Raw genomic sequence first — 12,204 nt, forward strand, 5'->3', positions numbered from 1 at the left:
ATTTGCCTTCTCCTTCATAGAGAAGTCCACACCCTTATCCTTCTTCTGGTTGCTCATGCAACACCTGTACTACCCCCTCCCCACTCTTTCACTCTCACTCTCTCACACATCCCCACTGGCAGTCATAACAGGAATTGGCGAACAAACAACCCGGCCTACACACAAGCCGTGATGTCAACGGAGCGGCCACGATTACTTATGCCCCCACGTAAGCTGAGTCGAGATTCTACTGCTCTCAGCCCCACGATGTGCTCACAGTACTAACAACCTCAAAACATTGACATATTAAATAGGTCACTACAGTAAAGAGAAACATGCACATGCCGACCAAAGCCCAATTATGTGCAATGAAAAACAGAACCAGCCTACCACCAATGGGAGATCAATTGGATAACATCTGGAAAGGTACATTAGTCACATGACTCGTGCCACAATTACAACTAGAGAAACACACACCGAATGAAGACAACTAGCAACTCCAAAACTGGAGCATAAATTATCAGGAGATCAGACGTGTAACCGGACTGCAAACAACACAATGTCCACGTGGGAGAGGGTAACACATACACCCATTCGCTCCATGCGCTACAGCGAGCCGATTAGCACTGCTAAAGTTAATAAAGACATATATAAAACATATTTTAGACAAATATATAAAACATTGAAAAACCTGCTTGGCCCATAACATGATACCGCCCGACAAATGGGCAAGAGGACCAACAGGAACGATCGCAACTAAAAGAATCTATGTGGGTATTTCGGCATGACCTAGCTAGATTTCACAGATTTCAACTATCGCTTCAACACGGGATCCTTCATAGTGCAGTGGGTGTCCCAGTTCTACGGCACCACCCAAAGGGACTGAGATCTCATCAAAAATTTCATTGTCCTTAAAATAAAACATTTTAGGCAGATTTCACCTGAACACTACCCACAGTCACGATGTTATTAAGAGACGAACTGCAGCCATTAATGTGAGTCAGTCGCACACTGACAGTAGAAAATTACATCCACTAGGCAGGGACAACTAAACATAACCTCCAGAAAGTATTGGGGTGACACCCGCTAGACAGGACATGGCTAAACAAAGCCCACCCCACAACCGGCGACAACCTGCCTTACAAGATCTACAGCCACCTCAACAACAATGTAATCAGATGATTCAAGACATGCCGATCACATGTCGGAACAGCAGAAAACCAGAAAGGCCAGCTAAAATCTGCTAACCCCATTCTAACAAAGCTGTCCAAAGGGAACCCGCCACTAACATGTCGACTGCCCACTGACACTAGCCATGCCACCTTCCACCACATCACAACAGCCACAGCATCAACAAGAGCTGCTGGCAGGAATCAGGCCACAGGGGAAGAGAGCTATATTCCTTGCCCACCATGCAACCAGAAAACCCAGCACAAAACAGAAGCAACCGCATACCAACTCTGGGACAGATAGTTCGACCGCTGAACCATCTACTCTGCATTCCAGTTGAGGTAAACAACCGACCGGCTACCGCTTGGTAGACACGGAGGCGAGTCACATGTTCAGTCAACCCACCCTCGTGATACCCACAGCACTACACCCACACCGCGGCGAGTTGTGCCTAGCCACCATCGACCACGCTGGCGAGATGGTGGGATACACAGACATTAAGGTAAGCCGAAGGGACGTAACTACTTAGTCACAGCACTTGTTGTGCATGTCTTGCACGAAGATCTTGCATAAGGGAAACCATGTTTGGCAGAACCACGATGCCATGCTAGAGATGGGAGCTTCACGCATCCATGTTTTCCTGACAGAGCGCTTCACCGTATAAGCCCCCATCCTAACTGGCGAACTGTTAACATTGGGTGACCTAAGTTTAACATTTCTCCAGAGTTCTGTAACAGTGTTAATAAAGGTCTATGCGAGTGGCAAGACCTATTCGCATCAACTGATCCTCTGAGAACGCACCATGGTAGCAGAAAATTCCATTCCCACTATCAATGACCAGCCCACATATGAGTTCCCTCGTGGGTACGGATGCGTAAATGAGTGATGCAGGATAAGGTGTTTGAAATGTAAAATGCTAGGCTAAAACCTTAAAACAGCCCCTATAACAACTGCATCATACATGCATCAAAGAATGAGTAGCTGTGTTTTTGTGTGGACTTCCGGCCTTTTAATGTTGTAACCATATAACTCTCCCCCCTTTTTAACCAAATCAGCATCGAAGCGGTCGTAGCCAGAATAGGTAAGGCTTACATATTTAGCACTCTAGACCTGAAGTATGTTTACTGGCCGGTGCCTATATGACAGGAGGTTAGGGAAAAGACAGCATTCACTGTACCAGATGGCAGACAGTTTCAGTTCTGTGCAATACCATTTGGGCTAAAGTACATGCAAGCCACATTTCAAGCCATGATGACATAGGACTGTTTACTGTCAATTATCAACTATCAACTATCTTGATGATGTTTTTTCCTTGGAAACTTGGAAATACCATTGCAGTTTCTTGGATCTAATGTTGGAAAGAATGACCATCACCACCTAACAGCCAACCCAAAGAAATATCACATCTAGACAAGCGAGGTGGACTTCCTCAGCCATTTCATCAGCACAAACGGAAACCACACTCAGTTAACTAACTTATAAAAATTGCAGAGGCCGGAGCACCCCGGATGCATAATAGTGATGGGTCGTTCGTGAACGATTCGTTCAAAAAGAACGAATCTTTGAGAGAACGAAATCTTGCGATTCGTTCGCGATGTAAAGAACCGGCTCTTTGAGAGCCGGTACCTTGAAAGATTCGGAAGAACGAAAACGCGGAGAGAACGAGATGAGAGAACCGGCCACGCGCCCGGTCTGATTCGTTCGTGAAATGATTCATGACGTCAGGAGTCTGAAGAATTAGTAATCACAGCGTGCGCATGTTCACAAGAGCAAACGATAACTGATCAAATAAAATAGTGTAACATGAAAAGTATCTATACCTGAAAATGTCAACTGTTAATTAGTGGTTTAAAATTGCTTTTTCACATTCGCATACACAAATTTGGAAATAAAAAACTAAAAAAAAAAAGTATGAATTAAAAATAACAGGGAAAGTAACTACAAACGTTCACACTTACCATTTTTGGGTTAATTAATGTACTTCATTTGTTTCTCTTCATACTGAATCGCAGTAGTAGTATTAAATTTTTGTCTTTTTTTCTCTAAATGTGTTGGTCTACATGTAAACATTTTACTGTCACTAGAGTGTAAATAGCGTATATATAAATATTTGTGTAACTTAAAAAGTAATAAACTATAAATAATCTTGTTTCATATACGCAACTGTGATTCACTGGCTACGGAAAGCAATGTTCAAATTCAAATACAAAAACACGTACCTAATACTCTAAAGTATGAACGAGTTACGACACCTGATAATAGAGCCAGATCCCATACACAGAAAAGAACGAATTGACCGAGATGAACTAATCGTTCTGAACGAATCATTTCACGGAACTGATCCAAAAGAACCGATTCGGTCAAAAGAACCGTTCTGCCCATCACTAATGCATAAGCAACTTCATCATTTTGTATGCCTGATCAACTGGCTAAACAGCTATATTCCGAAAATTTCACACCTAAAGGCGCCACTGACTTACTGACACCCCAGATGTAATACCACTGGAAACCACCAGAGCAATGGGCATTTGTTCATGTCGTGAGTGCATTCACTCACTGCCACACCCTAGCACGGGTATATCGCGAATGCGAGCACGTTAGGGGTGTGCACACTACTGTTCCACACGGACTCACAAGGGGAGAGACAAGAAATAAATTACCCTACTACCAAATTCGGGAAACCCGAGAAACAGTACCATAGCTATGAGCTAGAGTGCCTGGAAGTGGTGAAGGCAGTTAAGAGGTACTGTACCCAACTGGTAAGGCAGATAGTTTACCCTCCGGACGGACAACCGGTGCCTGACCTAGCTGAATATCATGCAAGGGTGGAAAAGGAAGCTAATTTACTGGGCATTGCTCGTTCAGTCATTTGATTTCAAGATTGAACATGTACCAGGGTCAGATAAACATTTACCCGACAAACTGTCCCGGGATCCGGATGGACAGGACGAATTATTGTACATGGAGGAGTAAGAGAATATTCTACAGCCCTGCCACCACAGTGTGTGTTACAAGCACAGATCTGCATGTATTCGCATCACCATAAAAGGGGACAAGATGGATGCATCCACAAACACAGCCGCCAACATAAAATTCCATATGCTCGAGGTACAGAAACTGTGCCTCGATGTCACATGGCACTGTGAACAAGTGGAAGTGTAGCTGCGGGCATATAATGAAACCAGGGGAAACCAGATTCTGGAGGACGTACGTGCCCTTCGAAGTCCATGAGGCAGTGCTACGATTTCACCACGACCACGACCTGCCGGACATCCAGGCACCGACCAGATACTGGGAGCCATCAGACAACACTACCACTGGCCAGGCATGGCCCAAAACTTTGCAAGTATGTCAGAGAATGCGAGACTTGCCAGGCATGCAAAGCCAGGATGAGAGATGAAGAGCAGCAACAGCAGCTCTGCCAGCCAACGACAACATTTCATATCATATCCCTTGACATCCCACTCATCACGTAATAAGTGGGTTTTATTGGTCATGACAGGTGTATTCATTAGGTGTACAGAGGCATACCTGTGCGACAACATGTGGGCAGCTAACATCATATATATCCTGTCTCACGAGTTCCTGTCTTGGTGATGCTACTCATAGTCTGCCTTGACAAACAATTGTAACCAGTTACTAGGGAAGTGGTGAAAGGACTGTTACCACGAGTCATATATGACACCACAACAAGCCAGCCTATCATGAAAGAGCCAACCCCAACAAGTGCAAAAACCAGGAGTTAAAAGTGGAGCTATGCCTTCGCCTTAGAGACGAACACACCCAGTGAGACCACCACATGGCAAATGAACTATTCTGCATACGATGCCAAATGAATGCTACCACCAGAATGAAACCAGTGGAGATGATTTATGGTCACAACCTGCTGCCACCCAGTGAATGGGAAATTCACGGTATCTCACACCCAGAGGAAGGACAGAGGAGCACAACCAGAAACAGGAGTACAAGGACATTATTGCCCGACAAAAACAGGTGAACTATGCACAGGACATAACCCCCCAGACCACACGAGCTCCACTCAAAGTATGGGCGGAAAGCCAGGTGTTCGCCCATGTTCACCCCCTATCAGCAACTCCATGAAACTACTGCGAATGACTAGCACCTCGCAGGAGAGGGCTATACACCACCCTGAAGCAAATTAAAAAATAGTAATCTTGTAATAAATTTCCAAAATTGAAGCTGAAATAGGAATAATGCTATATTTTATATGAAACTCCCATTTAACCCATTGTTAATGATGCATTCCACTACTACTAGCGCCGTTAGTTTGTAGGCCGCCGCGAGATTCACTAAGCTGACAAGATATGTCAAAACTAAGGATAGGAAGTTGCCAGACCTATATATATATATATGACGATGATTGTAACAACCTGCCTGAACCTGAAGACTAGACTATCTTAGAATTACACATGGTTATCCCTATGTAATCCAATTTCACAAAAGAATTGAATGAACCTATTTTAGTAAGTGCTGACTTATATGCGTTGTGCCAAATGATATTTAAAGTTTGACCAAGAAAAATATAACAACTACCTGAGAATTTGCGCAAATATTGGACATCTTGTGAAGATCTATGAGGTATTCATATTTAAAGGAAAAAGGATCACTATTACACCAGTTTTAGAAGTCTTAGTATTGACACATTTGCATCAAGCACATAATGATATTCAGGGGTACCTAGTTAAAATTAGCATGAGCTTATATTATGATGATCCACTATAGAAAATACCTTCTAAACCACGGATGCATGTAGCATTTCATTTTTCATCATAGAGTCAGATCATTTTTCCTCATTACAGATGCCTATTCTGGTTATTTTTATTTAAATCATCTTACTTCAACCATTAGCAATGCAATAATAATAAGATTAAAGTGTAGTTTTTCCAAAACAGAATTTCAGATTAACTATGAAATTTTTGGGGGTGTGGGGCAGAGGAGGCTCAATTCACACCTCACCAGATTCAAAGGTTTAGAGACGAGTGACATTTAACCAAACAGAATACAAAATTGGCAGATTCCTTATTAAAAAGGTACATGCAAGACCCCAGACCCTACTGGCCAAGTGTAAGGAAGATAACTCTGATATATCAATGATCACCTCCAAGAGTAAATTTCTCCATTGTAACATTTATTAAGAAGTAGAACACGGCACACACTTGATGCAGCCTTCATTGATCAAATGAATCAGTCGAAACCTACAAGCATTTTATCACCACACAGAAACCAGGCCGGCACCACTCAGAACAGCACAGGATATCCTCCACTGTGAGCCTCTGTAATGATGGGTGCTAGCAAGAATAGTGTTGTCATTACCCAACTCCAGGTCACATATCACTGAGATACTCAAAGGTCGGTACCGAAGGAATTCATGATTTCTCAAGCCACTCAAAACCAACTTAGGGTCTGAACAGCAAAAAAATTCATAACCGAACATAATTTTATCATTTACAGGACGTAAAGCAGAATAAAACTCTGAAGCAATTGGAAAACCATATAAAACATGCATCACAAGTCACTACGCAGAAACTTCTACATGTAACAGCACATATTTTTATGGTTCAATGAAGAGCATATCCAACTGACTACATCACCAAGAAGGACATGAAGTGATTACCTACACCATCATGCAATGCCTCTTTCCAGGAAGACTTGCAGTGGGAGAAATGTGATTCCACAAAAAAATGTTGGTAACCTAGACATTTTCTTGTAGGGTAATGTGATGTGATAACTTGAGTGTTAAAGTGCTTGCAGTCATCTATAAATGAAAGTGAATATGTCGTGACTATGAGGCTGGTCATGGCCACGAGCCTGCTATGTTAGTGCAACCAACCAGCTGTATGCCATTGTAGAATTGCCACCTCGATGGTGACTTGCCAATGATCTATCAGTGTCTGTATTTAAAACGTCCGACAGTGCATTGTACATCAGATAAAAAAACTGCATACAGCTAGTTCATAAGTACTGCCGAGAAAAATCTGCCATACAGGTTGTTATGGTTCATCGCCACACCATTAGGGCGAGTGCAAAGAGCATGTGTCGGAGTGTACCTTATTAAACATGTCACATGAATTAATGTACTATTGCCAGCACAAAATCCGCCCTATGTTTAATTTGTTTTGTATTTTCTTTGGCACTTAATACAAGAACCGTCTTATTAATAATTACATATTATTTTACTCAATGTTTTCAAATTATGCTTCCTGTTTCATGAACATGGCCAAGCTTTTATCGCAGTTCGATGCAAGTCTCCACCAAATCTTGCCTCCCCCAAAAGCAAGTCACTCTCAGTAGCCAAAAATAGTTAATGTCCGATTTAGATCCGGGGTACATTATATTTTATCCACGTCCCATGGACTCATCAATATTGTAAGTTATTGAAATATCTTCTTTTATGCCCCAAAGCAAGCCACACAGGGCTTTTTTCATTTACAGTCCATAACAATAAGTATTTATTTGCAGTCAGTTTCCCATCCATGTGACCCTATTCTATTTGTTCGGATATGGAATGCGACATAGACTTGAAATAAGCCAATTATTTTGTTTTTATTTTTAAGTTTTACTCCACACTGTGTTTCTGCCATTGAGTGAAAAGTGAGTCCAAAGCCTCTTTCCAACTTTTGTGGTTCAAACACTTTCGGAACTAACGTGTCGTCAACATCCATCGGTAAATTAGTTCAAGTTTCCTGTCAGTGCGGTATTTAATGTGTTTATGTGTATATGTTTGAAAAAGTTGAAGCACACTGTCATCCTCCCATTATTGCTGGGTTAAATGGGTGGTTGGATGTTTATTGAGGATGCCGACTAGCCTAAGTTTATGAATGTTTTGGGCCAGATCACGTGTTCTTGGGTCGTGACATCGCCATGTGGCTCGCAGGAAGTAGAGTTTACTTAGCAGATTCCCCTGGCTGTTGCATCAACCAAGTACCTACTCTGTGCTAACTAATTGTCAGCTAATTACGAAATGATACAACATGAACTTTGCTATAGTTGGTTTTATTACACATGTTAATCATACACAGTGCTACCATGGGCATGGCTTGGTTATGCCTGAACCTAGGTTCCACATTGCATGTGTCTGGTGTTACATTACATAACAAGTTAAACTGCCTGTTACTCTATGAGGGTGCCCTGGCTTTATCAAAAACCTGATATATTACTTTGTAAGGGCACTACAGCCTTAATCAAAAACCTGATATATTACTTTGTAAGGGCACTATAGCCTTAATCAAAAACCTAATAGCGCTGAGGAATGTGGCACTCCGCCTTGATTGGAACTAAATGGTTCACACATTATGAAACAAGCACAATGGCTGTTACACGTGATTTTACAATACAAAAACCCTATTAACCCTACAGTTGCAGATACATTTACAGATGGTGGCTACATTTGTGTTAACACACCATGTGAATACACAAAAATCTTAATAAAACACCTTATTCCAAGGGGAAGAGAACCTTTTATGTAGAATACATTAACGCATGTCAACTGGTATTCGTAAAATGTTAACGGTTGGAAGACCTAGCTGCAGAGCTGGTAAAGTGGTTGAAGTACTCAATCGGTGTTGATAGTGACAGTGCTGCGGACAGTGAGAAGCTCTGTGGTGTGTGGGCACAACTAGTACCGGTGACCAGCGAAGGTCGACTGCTATTGTCCCTAGTAGCTGCGTGCTACTAGGGCTCGGCTTCGCGCGCAAACATGCCACGTGCAGCAGGGTATCCCAAGCCATGTTTCGGGTGTAAACGCGCGAATCAATGCAGAGATTATATATTAAATCTTTATTTATGTGATGGAAAATTTCCAACATTAATTTATTATAGGAAGACACAATTGCTAGTACAATTACAGTAGTATTCGATTGCCACTCGAGTAGCAATCGATTCTTCGGTGGCATTGAACATTCGAGGTGGTGCAAGGCCTTTTTTCGTGGCACTCGCTTTATTGCACACACACCCCAGTGAGGCAACAAGGGATTAAAATGGCCTTTATGAAGGAAGAGATCAATTGGGACGACGTCAACACCAAGGCCATGTTTATCCTGATTATCCTGTTCAAATTGCACTTATCTCAATACTTGTTCATCAATTCCTCAAGTGCATTGTTGTAGAGATTTCTGTAGGTTTTACACATCGAGGCTCCAACTGACGACCTGGGTCCTGTGTAATGATGAGCCAATATACTATTATGAAACATAAGCAGGGTCGCGGCACGCACAGGTTCGGAGCTGGCTGGCAGCCCCGCACTGCCACTGACTTCACGTGGCCACTGCAATGTGAGACATGCCGTGCCCTCCTTCTCTCCGCTCACCAAGCGGCGCTCTGCCTCGGCGCCATTATCTGACACCTGGCACCTTCCGACGCCTTTCTCGATAATATTGATGTCAGGTCGGCGTGGAATGACGCGACTGGCCCCAGCCGTGCTCATGAATTCTAGAAGTGGTGCATGGGCCAATACAGGCCCAGGACGCCGGCCTCAGGGAGTTTTTCCTGTGGCGAAGAGTCTGGGCGATAGTGCCACGGATGCGTCGGAGTTCTGCGGCGAAGAGTCTGGGCGATAGTGCCGCGAGTGCAGTGGAGTTCCTGAGCGAGAAGTTCCTCGGCGAGCGAGTTTCTCGGCGATTGTGCTGCGGGTGCGGCGAGAGTCCCGAGCGAAGTTCCCAGCGAAGTTTGAGTGGATCCTCGTGACGGAGGTCCACGAGGGGTGCTGCGGCGAGGTGCCAGAGGGTGCTGCGCCAGAGGTGCGGTCCAGCAAGGTGTGTGGTTTGTAAAAACTAAGTGACTGAGGAATAAATTTTTTTTAAAGTGTAATTGATTATTAGGCATTTTTAGAAGAATATTTGTTAGTGTTGTAAATATTGGCAATTAATAAAACTGTGTAGTTGTATAATCTTTAATTGGGCTATCCAATACCGACCCAGTAGTTTCCCACAACGACGAATTAATTTCATTTCAATAATTCGTAACAATACTTACCCAAGGAACATGCCAAATCTGTTAGATTTGACTTGCAAATAAATCCTTTCTTAAAAGTGATCTTGTGATCTCAATTAACTAGTGTTAGTAGCATCGCGGTGTAGCCTTGTCTGTTTCACAATCTACTGACATACTGCCACGTGGTGACATCGCAACCTGAGTTTGAGGTATACTCGTACAGTAAGTTGGCACGCTGGCAAACAGTATCCCTTCTAGTGCCCGGCAATTCGTCACCACCTTAACATCTACTAGCAAAAAGCAGTAAACTGCCATGACATCAGTGTGCAATCCCAATGTTGGGTTAAGAGGCCCCCTCTACAGCCATCATGTGGACATCTGGCATATAAACACTAGGTACTCTATCGTTACAAATGTGCATTATATAGTAATTATATGGAGTTGACGTCGACCCAAGTGTCGACCCAGCTCTCACAGCCCGTTATTCCATGCCAACGCCTTCTCCTGCCTGTGTCGTGGGTGCGCCGTATAGTGCTGTGCGGCTTGGGCAGAGGGGGGGGGGGGGGGGGGGGCGGCAAGAGAGATTCGCGCGTGCCAAGGGAATCAGCGGTAAATACATAAGGACTGGACGCTGTGTTACAGCAAGACTAATTATTGTAAATATTCATTAATATTCTTTTATTGTAAATATTTTATTATATTATTTGAAGTGCTTATGTTTTCTTATCATGTTCACCGGGCGACTATGTCCCACCCGCCTGCAACACGTCAGGGGAGGCGCGGGACGCGAGAGAGGGAAAGGGATGAGCCGTCGCACGCCGCGCCGCAGCGCGGAGGGGAAGTCAGTTGAGATCAGGCCGGCACGAGGAGCGGTCGCGTCAGTGAGGAGTCGTGCTTCGAGACAGTCGCTGAGCTGTAAGCAAACGAGGAGTAAGTGCATCGCGAATCAGGCATAGGGGCAGCTAGGTGTCAGCTTCCTATTTATAGCTTGCTCTTTTTTGTGGCGGAGAATAGTAGCTTATACAGTGCATTAGTGCATATAATATCTCGCGGGACATTATGCTTTCATACAGTAGCTCGCGGCATAGTGTGTTAGTGTCGCGTCACCTTTCCGGGTGCCTCTGAACTGCCGGACTTAGCACGGTGTAGGTTAGCCAGAGCGTCACGTCGAGTATTCAGTCAGGGGATAAACCTTCGCGCGCCAACCAGACTGTCACAGGCGGTGTGGGGACAACCCCATGTAAAGGGCCTTTTAACAATAAATAGGGTGTTCGTCGCGGATTGGTGGATATTAATTCTACATCTTAGCTAGTCCCTCCCGGGCCACACTGGCCGAACCCCACTCTACCTAGTACAACTGAGCAACCGGGCGTCGAGCGACGAGGGAGGGCGAGCAGAGCGACGACATAGTATTTGTTAATGGCTCTAGTGGCATGTTAGAGGCGATACAATGTTTTCTTATGGACGTTTTGAAAGGAAAATGTGGTAATTTCATTATATGCTTATGTTTAATTTACAGTACAGTACAGTACAGTACAGTTGTCACTCATGTATCTGCATAATATGAGGTTAGTGGTTAGCGTGCTTTAAATTTGAAGCTAAATCCTAACTGCAGTTACCATTGATTTTACATAGTCGGCCAGTACTGGATATTGAAAGTCAACTAAAGGTGCTGGGCCTGGGGCTTCGAGGTAATGACTAGACATTCGTGATATTTAAATGATTGTGTGTTCCCAGATGGCATGGCCCTTATATTAGTTAAAAAAAACTTTACATACTGAAGTAGGCCATCCTTGTAAAATGTATAGTCCGCGGCACGGTTATGTGGTGGAGTTAGTTAAAGTGGTCGGGTTGCACCCAACACCATAAAATGACTCGAAGGTATGTAGAGAGAAATTAAGGAAAAGTTTAGGATGTTGAGAATATAATTGCTGGAATGAAGAATCAGTGATCACATTAATGATGCTTCCCAAAGGACAGAGTGCCTGCCCCGGCATGAAGAATACTGCTGGTGGGAGATGGCACAGTAGTGGGGATATTTGTCACGCTCGTGCCAAAAATGTAATAAATATGCTAAATTTATTTATATTTTTGTTAAAAGCTTAA

This window comes from Bacillus rossius, chromosome 8 (genome assembly GCF_032445375.1).
Source record: "Bacillus rossius redtenbacheri isolate Brsri chromosome 8, Brsri_v3, whole genome shotgun sequence".
In the NCBI taxonomy this organism is placed as follows: domain Eukaryota; kingdom Metazoa; phylum Arthropoda; class Insecta; order Phasmatodea; family Bacillidae; genus Bacillus; species Bacillus rossius.